Below are 16,987 nucleotides of genomic sequence, written 5' to 3'. Positions count from 1 at the left end.
CCCCCGCGGGCACGCCCTCCTCTCCCGCCCGGGGGTCCGCGGGCCCCGCCCGCACCTGCAATTCCCGCGCTTTGGGAGGCCCGGCGGGAGGATCTCTGTGGGCCAGCAGTTCAAGACCAGTCTGGGCAACATAGCGAAACCTCCCTTCCCCCATTCCCCGTCTCTACAAACATAAAAAACATTAAGGCCAGCTGGGCACAGTGGCTCATGCCTGTAATCCCAGCACGCTGGGAGGTCAAAGCAGGAGGATCGCTTGAGCCCAGGAATTCCAGACCAGCCTGGACAACATAGTGAGACCCCCATCTCTACAAAAAATTACAAAAAGTAGTCGGTCGTGGTGGTATGTGCCTGTAGTCCCAGTTACTCAGGAGGCTGAGGCAGGAGGATGGCTTGAACCTGGAAGGTGGAGGCTGCAGTGAGCCATGATTTCATCACTGCACTCTAGCCTGGGTGACAAGGTGAAACCCTGTCTCAAAAAACAAAACAAAACAAGCAAACCAGCAATGTAAAAATGGGGATAAGCGGCTACTGGTCACAGCTTCTGTGAGTGGGGCCAGCCCCCTTCTAAAGCCCCAGCTGCTGGTTGCCAGGGGGCCACAGCAGGCCCAGGATGGGGTTAGGGCACCACTGGCCCAAGGAGTCCTGTGAGGGATCCTCAGGTGGGAGCAGGTCCCTGAGGGAGCTGCCTCTGCTTCTTGTCGCAGGTGGAGGACAGGCTGGAGTGGGGACCCGTCCAGAGTCCCTCAGAGGGGAGGGTGAGCCCCTTACCAAGCTTCTGGGTCCCCAAGTCCCGCCCTCCTCTGAGCGCTGCGGGAAGAGGAGTCTCAGGCCTGGCCAACCAGGGCACCCACGGCATCTGCCCAGGGTTCTGGGAAGCCTGTTTTCTCGGCTCAGGTGGGACTCGGGAGCCTGTTTCTCGGCTCAGGTGGGACTCAGGAGCAAGGACAGGGAGGTCTGTGCATCTTCTGGGTGTCATCCTTACCACCGCGTGCCTGGGGATTTAGGCAGCCGCCCAGTGGCCTCTTGCTGTGGAGCGAGGGGGCAGCCTCCCGGACCATCTCTGACCCCCACTTCTGACCACCTGGGAGGCGCCTCCTTGCTGAGGCCCACGCTGCCGTCTGGGGTAGCCAGACACAGTGATGCCTGCAACCTGGCTGCAGAAACAGGTGCCAAGAAATAGCAGCAGTAGCGACAATGTCCCACGTCCCCAGGATGTTTGCAGAAAGACATCCCCGGGGGATGGGAAAGCTGCTTCCCTTGTCCCGGCCCACACTTTGCACTTGGGGTTCTGGGATGCGCTGGGAGCCTCCAGAGAAGCTGTGAGCGTCTCCTCTTTACGTTACTCATGGTGTCGCTGCTCTAACCCAACTGCATTCTTTCCATAGTAGGCTTTTGTTACTAATCGCACAGTTATATTATCTTTTTAATTTTTTAATTTGTATTTATTTATTTTTTTATTTTGACACAGAGTCTCACTCTGTCGCCCAGGCTGGAGTGCAGTGGTGCCATCTCAGCTCACTGCAAGCTCCGCCTCCTGGGTTCACGCCATTCTTCTGCCTCAGCCTCCCCAGTAGCTGGGACTACAGGTGCCCACTGCCACGCCCGGCTAATTTTTTTGTATTTTTTAAAATAGAGACGGGGTTTTGCCGTGTTAGCCAGGATGGTCTCGATCTCCTGACCTCGTGATCTGCCCGCCTCGGCCCCCCAAAGTGCTGGGATTACAGGCGTGAGCCACTGCGCCTGGCCGTATTTACTTTTGAGACGGAGTCTCACTCTGTCATCCAGCCTGGAGTGCGGTGGCACCATCTCAGCTCACTCCAGCCTCTGCCTCCCGGGTTCAGTGGTTCTTCTGCCTCAGCCCCCCGAGTAGCTGGGATCACAGGTGCCCACCACCACATATGGTTAGTTTTTTGTTGTTGTTGTCGTTGTTGTTTTGAGATGGAATCTCACTCTGTTGCCAGGCTGGAGTGCAGTGGCGCAATCTTGGCTCACTGCAAGCTCCGCCTCCCAGGTTCAAACAATTCTCCTGCCTCAGCCTCCTGAGTAGCTGGGACTACAGGTGCCTGCCATCATGCCCGGCTATTTTTTTTTTTTAATTGTATTTTTAGTAGAGATGATGTTTCACTGTGTTAGCGAGGATGGTCTCGATCTCCTGACCTCATGATCCGGCTTTCTCGGCCTCCCAAAGTGCTGGGATTACAGGCACGAGCCACCACACACAGCCAATGTTTGTATTTTTAATAGAGACGGGGTTTTGCCATGTTGACTGGGCTGGTCTCGAACTGCTGGCCTCAAATGATCCACCTGCCTCAGCCTCCCAAAGTGCTGGGATTACAGGCATGAGCCACCACACTGGCTAATTTTTGTATTTTTAGTAGAAACGGTTTCACCATTTTGGCCAGGCTGGTCTCGAACCCCCGACCTCAGGTGATCCACCCACCTCGGTCTCCCAAAGTGCTGGGATTACAGGCGTGAGCCACCACGCCCAGCCTAATTTTTAAAATTTTGATTTATTTATTTATTTGTTTGTTTTATAAGATAGCATCTCACTCTGTCACCCAGACTGGAGTTCACTGGTGCAATCACAGTTCACTGCAGCCTCCACCTCCCAGGCTCAAGTGATCCTCCCACCTCAGCCTCCTGAGTAGCTGGGACTAAGGCTGGTGCTACCACACCCAGCTAATTTTCCTTGTTTTTTTTGTAGAGACAGGGTATTGCTCTGTTGCCTAGGCTGGTCTTGAACTCCTAGGCTCAAGTGATCCTCCCACCTCATCCTCTCAAAGTGTTGGGATTACACGCATGAGCCACTGTGCCCAGCCCAAAGTTTACTTTTTATTGTGGTAAAGTATACATCATGTAGAATTTACCATTTTAACTATTTTTTTCTAACTTAAAAAAAATCTTCTTTCAGAGATAGGGTCTTGCTGTGTTGATCAGGCTGGTCTTAAACTCCTGGCCTCAAGCAATCCTCCTTGCCAGGCGCGGTGGCTCAAGCCTGTAATCCCAGCACTTTGGGAGGCCGAGACGGGTGGATCATGAGGTCAGGAGATCAAGACCATCCTGGCTAACACGGTGAAACCCTGTCTCTACTAAAAAATACAAAAAAAAAAAAAACTAGCCAGGCGAGGTGGCCGGCGCCTGTACTCCCAGCTACTCGGGAGGCTGAGGCAGGAGAATGGCATGAACCCGGGAGGTGGAGCTTGCAGTGAGCCGAGATCGTGAAATTGTGGTATATTTGGCCGGGCGCGGTGGCTCAAGCCTGTAATCCCAGCACTTTGGGAGGCCGAGATGGGCAGATCACGAGGTCAGGAGATCGAGACCATCCTGGCTAACACGGTGAAACCCCGTCTCTACTAAGAAATACAAAAAATAGCCGGGCGAGGTGGCAGCGCCTGTAGTCCCAGCTACTCGGGAGGCTGAGGCCGGAGAATGGCGTGAACCCGGGAGGCGCAGCTTGCAGTGAGCTGAGATCCGGCCACTGCACTCCAGCCTGGGCTACAGAGCGAGACTCCGTCTCAAAAAAAAAAAAAAAAAAGCAATCCTCCTGCCTCAGCCTCCCAAAGTGCTAGGATCCCAGGTGTGATTCGGTGATTAGTCTGGGCACGGTGGCCACCACACGAGGCCAATTTAACCATTTTAAGTGTACAGTTCGGTGGTGTTAAGTATATTCACGTTGTTGTACAAACATTGCCACCATCCATCTCCAGAAATTGTTCATCATTTAGTAGTTCCTTTTGTAAAAAAATGTTAAGTTCTGGCCGGGCAAGGTGGCACATGCCTGTAATCCCAGCCCTTTGGGAGGCCGAGGCGGGCGGATCACCCGAGGTCAGGAGTTCGAGACCAGCCTGACCAACATGGAGAAACCCCGTCTCTACTAAAATTACAAAATTAGCCGGGTGTGGTGGTGCACAACTGTAGTCCCAGCTACTCGGGAAGCTGAGGCAGGAGAATCACTTGAACCCAGGAGGTGAGGGTTGCAGTGAGCCGAGATTGCACCATTGTACTCCAGCCTGGGCAACAAGAGGGAAACTCCATCTCAGAAAAAAAAACACAAAACAAAACAAAAAAAGTGTGTGTGTGTGTGTGTGTGTGTGTGTGTTTTGAAACAGGATCTCATTCTGCCACCCAAGCTGGCGTGCAGTGGCACGATCCTGGCTCACTGCAGCCCGGACCTCCTGGGCTCAAGCGATCCTCCTGCCTCAGCCTCCCAAGTAGCTGGGACTACAGGCATGCACCATCGTGCCCAGCTAATTTTTATATTTGTTTTGTTTTGTTTTGTTTTGAGACAGAGTCTCGCTCTGTTGCCCAGGCTGGAGTGCAGTGGTGTGATCTCGGCTCACGGCAAGCTCCACCTCCCAGGTTCACGCCATTCTCCTGCCTCAAGCTCCCGAGTAGCTGCAACTACAGGCGCCCGCCACCACGCCTGGCTAATTTTTTTGTATTTTTAGTAGAGACAAGGTTTCACTGTGTTAGCCAGGATGGTCTGGATCTCCTGACCTCATGATCCGCCCGCCTCGGCCTCCCAGAGAGCTGGGATTACAGGTGTGAGCCACTGTGCCTGGCCTTGAAGAAAACTTGTGTAACTTTCTTCATAACTTTAGAGTGGGAAAAGGTTTCTCTAATCATGATTAAACATCTAAATACCATAAAGCAGATTCGAGGCAAAAATCCTCGCAAGTCAAGTCACAACACAAAGTGCACACTAGGAAAAATACCTGCGACTCAGATCTACCAGGCAAAGGGATCCTAAACGTGTGTGCAAGAGCACAACCAAAAACAGAAGGCAAAGGACGTGAATAGATCATCCACAGAAAAAGAAATCCACAGAACAAACACGTGAAAAGGTGTTCATGGCCGGGTGCGGTGGCTCATGCCTGTAATCCCAGCACTTTGGGAGGCTGAGACGGGCGGATCACAAGGTCAGGAGATCGAGACCATCCTGGCTAACACGGTGAAACCCCGTCTCTACTAAAAATACAAAAACAAAATTAGCCCGGCACGGTGGCGGGCACCTGTAGTCCCAGCTACTGGGGAGGCTGAGGCAGGAGAATGGCATGAACCCGGGAGGCGGAGCTTGCAGTGAGCCAAGATTGCGCCATGGCACTCCAGCCTGGGCGACAGAGCGAGACTCCGTCTCAAAAAAAAAAAGATGTTCATAATCAGAGAAATGCACATCAGAGAAAAAGACATTGCAGTTCTGCTTCTCATCCAGGGGAATCTCCAAATCAGACCTCATGCCCCATTGGCACAGCTCAGGGAGAGCCCTCGGACACATTGCTGGTGGAGGGGCCAGGCAGCCGAGCCCCTGGGCAGGTGTCTGGCCACACTGTCCATGAGACCATGGCCCCGATTTGTGCTAGAACACAGAAATCCCACTACTTCTTTCTCCTCCTTCTCCTCCTCTTCCTTCTTCTCCTCCTCCTCCTTCTTCTCCTCCTCCTCCTTCTCCTCCTCCTCCTTCTTCTCCTCCTCCTCCTTCTCCTTCTCCTCCTTCTTCTCCTCCTCCTCCTTCTTCCTCCTCTTTTTCCTCTTCCTCCTCTTTTTCTTCTTTCTCCTCCCCCTTCTTCTTCTTCTTCTCCTCCTCCTCCTCCCCTCCCCTCTCCTCCTCCTCCTCTCACTCTTCCTCCCCCTCCTTCTCCTCCTTCTCCTCCTTCTTTTTTCTTTTGAGACAAAGTCTCTCTCTTTTGCTTAGGCTGGCGTACAGTAGCGCAATCCTAGCTCACCACAGTCTTGAACTTCCAGGCTCAAGTGATCCTCTCGCCTCAGCCTCCTGAGTAGCTAGGGCCACCAGTGTGTGCCACCACATCCAGCTAATTTATATATATATATTTTTGTAGAGACAGGGTGTCCCTATGTTGTCCAGGCTGGTCTTGAACTCCTGGGCTCCAACAAGCTTCCTGCCTTGGCCTCCCAGAGTGCTGGGATTACAGGTATGAGCTATAGCACTCAGCCTCAGAAATCCCATTTCTAAAACTTGTGCCATTGATCTGCTTGTTCATGTGTGAAAGGCACAGGTGCAAGGATCACTGCGGTGACATCAACGGTCATTGTGATCGACTGAAAACGGCCAAGTTGCCATTGTTGAGGGACTCGCTAAGTCACTTAGCTCAGCCACATAGTGGAATACTATGCAGCTGTGAAAAAGAAAGCAGAAGACCTCTGCATGCTGATTTGGAAGGTCTTCCGGGGTACACTGTTAATGAAAAAGCAAGGTGCAGAACTAGTGTATAATATGCTACCTTGAGTGTAAGAAAGGGCAGGAGAGAAAAACGTAGATTCGTGTTTGCACCAGTACAAGGAAGACTGGAAAGATAAAGAAGCTAATAGAGGCCGGGCACGGTGGCTCACACCTGTAATCCCAGCACTTCGAGAGGCCAAGGCAGGAGGATTGCTCGGGGCTAGGAGTTCAAGACCAAACTAGGCAACGTGGCAAGACCTCATATCTACAAAATATTTTAAAATTAGCCAAACATAGTGGCACGTGCTTGTAGTCCTAGCTGCTTGGGAGGCTGAGGTGTGAGGATGGCTGGAGCCCAGGAGTTCAAGACCAGCCTGGGCAACAGAGCAAGACCCTGTCTCTACAAAATATGAAATAGCTAGGCTCATGCCTGTAATCCCAGCACTTTGGAAGGCTGAGGCAGGCAGATCACTTGAGCTCAGGTATTCGAGACCAGCCTGGCCAACATGGTGAAGCCCTGTCTCTACTAAAAATATAAAAAACTAGCCAGGCGTTGTGAGGGGCACCTGTAATCCCAGCTAATCAGGAGGCTGAGGCAGGAGAGTTGCTTGAACCCAGGAGGCGGAGGTTGCAGTGAGTTGAAATTGCACCACTGCACTCCAGCCTGGGTGATAGAGTAAGACTCAGTCTCAAAAAACATAATCAGCAGGGTGCTATGGTGCTCACCTGTAGTCCCAGCTACTCAAGAGGCTGAAGTGGGAGGATCACTTGAATCCAGGACTTTGAGGCTGCAGTGAGCTAAAATTGTGCCATTACACTCCAGCCTGGGCTACAGAGCGAGACCCTATCTCTAAAAAATAAAAAGAAAAGAAGCCAGTAGAAACAGATGCCTTTGGGCCGGGCACGGTGGCTCAAGCCTGTAATCCCAGCACTTTGGGAGGCCGAGACGGGCGGATCACGAGGTCAGAAGATCGAGACCATCCTGGCTAACCTGGTGAAACCCCGTCTCTACTAAAAAATACAAAAAACTAGCCGGGCGAGGTGGCGGGCGCCTGTAGTCCCAGCTACTCGGGAGGCTGAGGCAGGAGAATGGCGTAAACCCGGGAGGCGGGGCTTGCAGTGAGCTGAGATCTGGCCACTGCACTCCAGCCTGGGTGACAGAGCGAGACTCCATCTCAAAAAAAAAAAAAAAAAGAAAAAAAGAAACAGGTGCCTTTGGTGGGGTGCACAGGGCAGGGTGAGAAACCAGACCTCTCTGGAAAACCCGTTTTATGTCCTTTTGGCTGCTGTCAGGCCACATATTCAAAATTATACAATTAAACGTAAAGTGAAATAGAGGAAAGAATGCCTGCCTCATGGAGTGGTTGTGTGGGTTCAAGTTCGAAGGGGCTGTGCAGACCTTTGCCCCGTGCCTTGGTGAATGTCCCTATTACGGCTTTATGGCAGAGGCGGCCTTGGTTACGCCCAGATAGGCTGTCCCTGTTTGCCCCGGGAAAAGCTGTGTGACAGCCGGGGCTCTGGGACTGGGGTACAGAGCAGGGCCTGCCCTGGGACCCCAGCGGCGCAGGGCTAGTTCTTGCAGGGAGATGAGCTCAATTGTACCTTGAGCCCGGGATGCCCTGGGAGGAGTGGGATCCCTCCTACCCTCACTTCTTCCTGAGAGTTGGAGGTATGGAGGGTAAGCCGGGTGGCCCCGGCTGAGGTCGGGGAAAGGGAGGGACATGGAGTCCACCAGGATCAATTCTCCTGCAGGGAGAAGACAGGCAGGATCCCTGAGCATGGAGGGTGGGAGGTGGCCCCGGCAGTTCTACCCTCAGGATGCCCACAGACTCTTCCCCAGGGACTCAGACCCCAGAAAAGTAGAGACTGCAGCCTGAAACAGGCTGGACTTCAGGACCCCCAGCTGCATCCCACCTCCAACTCGGGAAGTTCAGCATGGCTCCTTGGGAGCTGAAGGGGACCCAGTGTCTGCACCCCACGCCTCCGGAAGGGACAGCCTCTGCAGGCAGGTGCTTGCTGACCGCCACACACATGATGCACGCTTCTTTGCATGACGGCGGGGCTCAGCGGCACCCATCCATCTCCAGTACTCCCTGCCCCCGTGAGGAGGAGGGGGGATATGACTCTCTCAGCAGAGGCAGGGCCGCACCTCGACCTGGTCCGCCTGCACGCTCAGGGCCGTCCTGGGCCCAGCTGGGTCAGTGCTGTGCCCTTGGAAGGCTCTACCTGAGCAGAGGCCCTCCCAGGAGTGTGGGGGCCCCCAGCTGGGTCCCAGCATTCAGGCTCCTCCCAGGAAGCAGTGGTGGGCTGGGGCCGTTGGGATGGCCAGGGACTTCTGCCTTTCGGGGGAGCAGAGGGAAACGGGGTCCCTGTGCCTGTCAAATCTGGGAGAGGCGCAAAGTGCCCCGGAGAGGGAGGAGGGGGTATCTGACCTGCCAATGCTCCACCATTTGTCCAGCTTCACGGCCTAGGGGCATGGTCACCACCCTGGGCCTGCTCCTCATCCCTAAAATAGGAACAGGATCAACTTGAGGGCCAGACATGGGGAAGTACTTTGTAAACTGCAAAGCGTTCTCAAATGAAAAGACTGGCAGGGCGCAATGGCTCACGCCCAGGACTTTAGGGGGCCAAGGTGGGCAGATCACCTGAAGTCAGGAGTTCGAGACCAGCCTGGCCAACATGGTGAAACCCCCCAACTCTACTAAAAATACAAAGATTAGCCAGGCGTGGTGGTGCACACCCCTGTAGTCCCAGCTACTCAGGAGACTGGGGTGGGAGGATCACGGGAGCACATGAAGTCAAGGCTGCAGCGAGCTACGATGGCACCATTGCACTCCAGCCTCGGCGCCAGAACGAGACCCTGTCTCCAAAAAAACAAAAAAACTCAAACCAAACAAAAACACAGTAGTTTCTACCCAGTGGTGACCTGGCCTCTGGGGGCCCCTTGACCTGGACAGCTTCCTGTATCCTTGGTTGTCATACCGGTGGTAGGGGAGGTGACCAAGGTTCTCTCCCCGAGCAAACCCCAATCAGGATTCTCTGGCTCTTTCTTTGCTTTTTTTTTTTTTTTTTTTTTTTTTTTGGAGACAGAGTCTCACTCTTGTCGCCCAGGATGGAGTACAGTGGCGCAATCTCGGCTCACTGCAACCTCCGTCTCCTGGGTTCAAGCGATTGATTCTCCTGCCTCAGCCTCCTTAGTAGCTGGGATCACAGGTGCTCAACAGCACACCCAGCTAGCCCAGCCATTTTTTTTTTTTTTTTTTTTGTATTTTTAGTAGAGACGGGGTTTTACCATGTTGGTCAGGCTGATCTCCAACTCCTGACCTCAGGTGATCCACCCACCTCAGCCTCCCAAAGTGCTGGGATTACAGGGGTGAGCCACAGCACCTGGCCTAATTTTTTTTTTTTTTTTTTGAGATGGACTCTCACTCTGTTGCCCAGGCTGGAATGCAGTGGTGCGATCTCCACTCACTGCAGGCTCCACCTCCCAGGTTCACGCCATTCTCCTGCCTCAGCCTCCCGTGTAGCTGGGACTACAGGTGCCCACCACCGCGCCCGGCTAATTTTTGTATTTTTAGTAGAGACAGTGTTTCACTGTGTTAGCCAGGAGGGTCTCGATCTCCTGACCTTGTGATCCGCCCGTCTCGGCCTCCCAAAGTGCTGCGATTACAGGCGTGAGCCACCGCACCTGGCCTAATTTTTTTAAATTTTAAGTTTTGTGTTCAGAAAGACAGGGTTTCACTCTATTGCCCAGGCTAGAGTGCAGCAGCATGATCATCACTCACTGCAGCCTTGACTTCCTGGGCTCAAGCGATCCTCCCACTTCTGCCTCCCAAAGGGCTGGGATCACAGGCATGAGCCACGGCGCCCGGTTGCCTTCCCATCTTTCACAGGCATCACTGAATGATGTTTTCTTTTTCTCTAACAGGGAGTTGCTGCTGGCGTGGAGTAAGTGGGGGCCGGGGAGGCTGGTCAACACCTCCATGCAACAGGACAGACCCAGAGCAAAGATGCTTCCACCCCACAGACTGGGGTTGGGACACCTGTTCCCGGGAAGCCCAAGTCCCTCTATGACAGCCTTCCCCTCATGCTCAGACAACAGCAAGAAGCAAGTGAAGAGCTGCCGAGATTGAGTTGCTTTTGGGTGCCTGTCACTGGGTCAGGTATTCGACATTCCTTCATTAAACTGTTCCGAAGGGCCTGGCCAGACGGCTGATATGGTTCGGCGGTGTCCCCACCCAAATCTCATCCTGAATTATAGCTCCCATAATTTCCCCATGTTGTGGGAGGGACCCCGTGGGAGGTAATTGAATCATGGGCGTGTTTTCCCCCACACTGTTCTCGTGGGAGTGAGTAAGTCTCATGACGTCTGATGGTTTTATCAGGAGAAACCCCTTGTGCCTGAGTCTCATTCTCTCTCCTGTCTGCCACCACGTGAGATGTGCCTTTTGCCTTCCTCCATGATTGTTAGGTCTCCCTAGACGTGTGAAACGGTGAGTTTATTAAACCTCTTTTTCTTTATAAATTATCCAGACTTGAGTATGTCTTTTTTTTTTTTTCTAAGATGGAGTCTTGCTCTGTTGCCCACGCTGGAGTGCAGTGGCACAATCTCGGCTCGCTGCAACCTCCGCCTCCCAGGTTCAAGCAATTCTCCTGCCTCAGCCTCCCAAGTAGCTGGGATTACAGGCACCTGCCACCACGCCTGGCTAATTTTTTGTGTTTTTCGTAGAGACAGGATTTCACCGTGTTAGCCAGGATGGTCTCGATCTCCTGACCTCGTGATCCGCCCGCCTCAGCCTCCCAAAGTGTTGGGATTACAGGTGTGAGCCGCCGTGCCTGGCCAATTTTTTGATACTTTTTTAGAGATGGGGTCTCATTATGTTGCCCAGCTTGGTCTTGACGTCCCAGGCTCAAGCTGTCCTTCTGCCTCGGCCTCCCAAAGTGCTGGGATTACAGGTGCTAGCCACTGCACCCGGCCTAAAACATTCTTTCTTGGTGTGTCCATGAGGGTGTCTCTGGAAGACATCAACACTAGATCAGTGGACCCAGTAAAGAGGCGCCCCCCTCCCCAGTGAGAGCAGGCACCATCCGATCCACAGAGGGTCCAACTGGAACAAAAGGCAGAGGAAGGCTGAATTCTCTCTCTCTCTCCTTCTCCTGCCCTTGGGCGTAAGAACTGCTGGTTCTCGGGCCTCTGGATCTGGAACTTTCTCCAGTTCCCCCTCGGGCCTTCATCCTCAGACTAGGATTTCCACCATCGCCTCCCCTGGCTCCCAGGCCTTTGGGCACAGGTGAGTTTTACCAGCAGTGTTCTGAGATCTCCGGGTTGCGGACGGACTGCGTGAGGCAATTCCTCATAATACATCTCCTCACATCCCTCTCTCTATGTCCTCTTGCGTCTGTTTTTCTGGAGACCTCTGACTAATGCAGTTGGTGTTTTGAAAAACCAAACAATCGCCTTTCATGACCCAGCCCTGGACGTCCCATGACATCACCTCCATTGTCCCCTGCTGGCCAAGGCTGTCGTAAGTCGGCCCAGGTTCACGGGGAGGAGGCCTCACTCGGCCTCTTGCTGGAAGAGTGGTGAGGTCACCGTAACGAAAACATGGGGACAGGAGAGATTGCTACAGCTCTCTCTGGAAAATGCCATGTGTGACATCGTGCAAGGTGACTTGGCTGTTGCCCGGGCTGTGGACCGCAAACATCCAGGAATAAGGCATGTCCCCCAGATGGTGGACAGCTGGGTGGTTTCAGTCTGGGGCGATTATGAACAATCCTAGGACAAGCCTGATTTCACCTGCATGCACGTCTACGGGCCATGGTCCTGGCTCTCTGGTCCTCCTGGGAGACCACAAAACTGTTGCATTAGTCCTGGGAGAAAGGTGTGAACCTGGGAGGCGGAGCTTGCAGTGAGCCGAGATCGTGCCACTGCACTCCAGCCTGGGCGACAAAGTGACACTCCGTCTCAAAAAAGAAAAAAAAAAGTATCAAAAAATGGCTGGGCGTGGTGGCTCATGCCTGTAATCCCAGCATTTGGGAGGCTGATGCAGGCAGATCACTTGACGTCAGGAGTTCCAGACCAGCTTGGCCAACATGGTGAAACTTACTCTACAAAGAATATACAAATTAGCCTGGTGTGGTGGTGTGCACCTGTAACCCCAGCTACTCAGGAGGCTGAGGAGAATCACTTGAACCGGGGAGGCGGAGGTTGCAGTGAGCCGAGATCGTGCCAGTGCACTCCAATCTGGGCGATATAGCGAGACTCCATCTCAATTTAAAAAAAAAGGTATTCAAAAAATTAGCTGAGCATGGTGGTGCATGCCTGTGGTCCCAGCTACTCAAGAGGCCAAAGTGGGAGGATCACTTGAGCCCAGGAGATGGAGGCTGCAGTGAGCTATGATTGCATCACTGCACTCCAGCCTGGGCAACAGAGCAAGACCCTATCTCAAAAAAAAAAAAAAAAAAAAAAAAAAACCTGTTATACTGTCTGTTTGGCATCCCTTAGCCCCGTCGAGCTGACATAAAATTAACCATGACAGCCAACACCAACTGGTGTCCTACAAGTCACTACTTGGAGTTAGTGTGGAACCCAGAGGCTAAGGACTTGGTCCCCCCACACTGTCCTCACTTCAGCTGCCAGCCACAGAAGGGGTCCCCAGGTTACTAGATCACCTCAGGATGGGGGCTGGGGGCCTTCGCGTCGGCTGAAGACAAATGCGGGGCTTCCCATGACCTCCCCACTCATTATCCAGTGCAATAATTCGCTATCACAGGACAACTCACGGGTTGTGACTTGTGATTAGAGTTTATTGTAAGGGGTATAACTCAGGACTAGCCATGTGGACTTACCGTATAAAGCAGGGAAGAAGGACACGCAGGCACCCACGCCCTCTCCAGGAGCTTCGCCTACTGGCACAAGAAGATCACACCACTGCACTCTGGCCTCGGTGACAGAATGAGACTCTCTCTCAAAAAAAGAAAATAAATGAAATGAAAAGAAAAGAGAAAAGAAACTCCCTGAGCCCCGAGCCCCATGGTTCTGAGTTCAGTATCCAGGTCTCACAAGGTATGCGTGATTGGTTAAACCACTGGCCGTTGTGATTTAACTCTATCTCCAGCTCCCTCTCCCCGGAGTTCGGGAATGGGTAGCTGGAGTGGAGTGAAGGTTCTAACTCAGTAATCACACGGCGACCAGGCACAGTGGCTCTCACCTGCAATCCCAGCACTTTGGGAGGCCCAGGCAGGAGGATTGCTTCAGGCCAGGAGTTCAAGACCAGCCAAGGCAACCTAGCAAGACTTCATCTCTTTTTTTTTTTTTTTTTTTTTTTGAGACAGAGTCTTGCTCTGTCACCCAGGCTGGAGTGCAGTGGCCGGATCTCGGCTCACTGCAAGCTCCGCCTCCCAGGTTCACGCCATTCTCCTGCCTCAGCCTCCCGAGTAGCTGGGACTACAGGCGCCCGCCACCTCGCCCGGCTAGTTTTTTGTATTTTTTTTAGTAGAGACGGGGTTTCACCGTGTTAGCCAGGATGGTCTTGATCTCCTGACCTCGTGATCCGCCCGTCTCAGCCTCCCAAAGTGCTGGGATTACAGGCTTGAGCCACTGCGCCCAGCAAGACTTCATCTCTACAAAAAAAAAAAATTAGGGGCAGGACGTGGTGGCTCATACCTGTAATCCAAGCACTTTGAGAGGCCGAGGCGGGTGGATCTCTTGAGGTCAGGAGTTTGAGACCAGTCTGGTCAACATGGTGAAACCCCGTATCTACTAAACATACAAAAATTAGCCAGGCATGGTGGCGGGCGCCTGTAATCCCGGCTACTCGGGAGGCTGAGGCAGGAGAATCGCTTGAACCCGGGTGGTGGAGGTTGCAGTGAGCCGAGATCGCACCACTGCACTCCAGCCTGGGCAACAAGAGCGAAACTCCATCTCAAAAACAAAACAAAACAAAACAAAACAAAACAAAACAAAACCAGGCAAGTGTGGTGGTGCACACCTGTAATCCCAGCTACTCGGGAGGTCGAGGCGGGAACGTGCTCTTCTTGGGCTGAGGAGTTCGAGGCTGCAGTGAGCCACGATTACTCAGCCCGGGCAACAACGCCAGACCCTGTCTCTATTTAAAATAAGAACGATAATCATATGATTGGTTCCTCTGGGGATCAGCCCCTGTCCTGGAGCTGTCTGGGACCCCACCCTAAGCCACCTCATTAGCAGAAACCCAGACAGGTGGCTTGTTATGACAAAAGACACTCCTGCCACTCAGGAAACTCCTGGTGCCAGGAACCCAGAATAAAAACCTTATTTATCTATAAAGATACATAATTTTTTTTTTTTTTTGAGACGGAGTCTCACTCTGTTGCCTAGGCTGGAGTACAGTGGCACAATCTCTGCTCACTGTAACCTCCGCCTCCCAGGTTCATGCCATTCTCCTGCCTCAGCCTCCCCAGTAGCTGGGACTACAGGTGCCCGCCACCGTGCCCGGCTTAATTTTTTGTTTTTTGTTTTTTGTTTTTTGTTTTTGAGATGGAGTCTTGCTCTGCTGCCCAGGCTGGAGTGCAGTGGCGTGATCTCCACTCATTGCAGACTCCACCTCCCAGGTTCACGCCATTCTCCTGCCTCAGCCTCCCGATTAGCTGGGACTACAGGCACCCGCCATCACGCCCGGCTAATTTTTTTTTTTGTATTTTTTTTTAGTAGAGACGGGATTTCACTGTGTTAGCCAGGATGGTCTCGATCTCCTGACCTCGTGATCTGCCCACCTCGGCCTCCCAGAGTGTTGGGATTACAGGCGTGAGCTACTGTGCCCGGCCTGTATTTTTTATTGTGCTGTGTTACACGGAAATATGGCTCACTGTCCCCAGGGCCTCTTCCCCTTGGAAGCAACAGCATCATGTGGTAAGGACATCATGCCATCTGTAGATCCTCCTTGTCAGGTCCCAGCCTGTAGCCGGCATTAAGCAAGAATCCTGAGATGGGAAGCCCATGAGATGCACCAGCCCCAGCCATGTCGTCTGCACCCGCAGGACAGAAGTCCCCGGGTAAGAACCGCCCCACTCACCCAGTCAAGCCAGAACCGTGAGAGGTCGTGGGGAATGGCCATTGTAAATAACCCTCAGATGACAAATGCTGATTTGCACTTGGAGTAAGAACTCCTGGAGAGCCTGCCCTCTTCTCCCTAGGCTGGTGGTTCCCCAGCCTGGGAATGTCACCCTGCACCAACCCAACTTGGGAAGCTCTGTCCTCGACTGTAATTTCTGAGTCAAAAGTCAGGACACAGGCCGGGCGCGGTGGCTCAAGCCTGTAATCCCAGCACTTTGGGAGGCCGAGGCGGGTGGATCACGAGGTCAGGAGATCGAGACTATCCTGGCTAACATGGTGAAACCCCATCTCTACTAAAAATACAAAAAACTAGCCGGGCGTGGTGGCGGGCGCCTGTAGTCTCAGCTACTTGGGAGGCTGAGGCGGGAGAATGGCGTGAACCCGGGAGGCGGAGCTTGCAGTGAGCCGAGATCACGCCACTGCACTCCAGCCTGGGAGACACAGTGAGACTCCGTCTCAAAAAAATAAAAATAAAAATAAAAATAAAAGTCAGGACACATGATCTGGTGTGAGTTTATTGTGGCACGACTCAGTGAAAAAAATGCCATCTGGGAACTGTGAGTAGGACATGGATTGGAATTTCTGGGACATGTATTGGCTTTTATTTTTTTCAAAGGAAAGTTTGGCCGGGAGCGGTGGCTCACGCCTGTAATCCCAGCACTTTGGGAGGCCGAGGTGGGCAGATCACGAAGTCAGAAGATTGAGACCATCCTGGCTAACACGGTGAAACCCCGTCTCTACTAAAAATACAAAAATTAGCCAGGTGTGGTGGCGGGCGCCTGTAATCCCAGCTACTCGGGAGACTGAGGCTGGAGAATGGTGTGAACCTGGGAGGCAGGTCTCAAAAAAAAATTAATAATGATAATAAAATAAAACATAAAAATAAAGGAAAGTTCATGAGGTTATTTTTCTCCTTTCCAACATAACGTATCGGCTCATTGCAGAAAATTTGAACAATCTCCCTGTACAATCCCCAGCAGTGCTGGGGAGAGTCATGGTTTATGGGGACAGTGTGACACAAGATAAAAAAGCAGGACTGCCCTGGATGGGGCCAGCGGGATAAGGTCCTGGCTCAGGTGCCTGCCCACCTTGCTCCTCCCAGCCTAGGAAGGGAGAGGGGAGCAGGAAGGGGGAGAGGGGCTGGAGCTCAGGTTCTTGGTCTCTGCCCTCCAGAGGAAGCACTCTGCACCACAGAAGGGAGCCTCTCCACACAGCCCCTCTGCGACCTTCAGCTCTCCCAGCCCACGCCCTTGACCTCTGCCCTCCTCTCTCCACCATTGCTCACCAGTCACAAGGTGCCCCGGGAAGCTTCCATCGCCACAAAAACAAACAAACAAACAAAAAGCCTAAGCCGGCAAGGTGGCTCACGCCTGTAATCCCCACACTTTGGGAGGCTGAGGCGGGCGGATTGCTGGAGCCCAGAAGTTCAAGACCAGCCCGGGCAACACAGCTAAACCCTGTCTCTACCTTTTATTTTAAATTTTTATATTTAGGCCAGCCACGGTGGCTCACGCCTGTCATCCCAGCACTTTGGGAGGCCGAGGCGGGCAGATCACTTGAGGTCAGGAGTTTGAGACCAGCCTGGCCATCATGGTGAAACCCCGTCTCTACTAAAAATACAAAAATTAGCTGGGTGTGGTGGCACACGCCTGTAATAGCAGCTGCTTGGGAGGCTGAGGCAGAAGAAACGCTTGAACCTGGGAGGCAGAGGTTGC

This window comes from Macaca mulatta, chromosome 3 (assembly GCF_049350105.2).
Source record: "Macaca mulatta isolate MMU2019108-1 chromosome 3, T2T-MMU8v2.0, whole genome shotgun sequence".
NCBI lineage: Eukaryota > Metazoa > Chordata > Mammalia > Primates > Cercopithecidae > Macaca > Macaca mulatta.
This window is presented reverse-complemented; position numbering follows the sequence as displayed.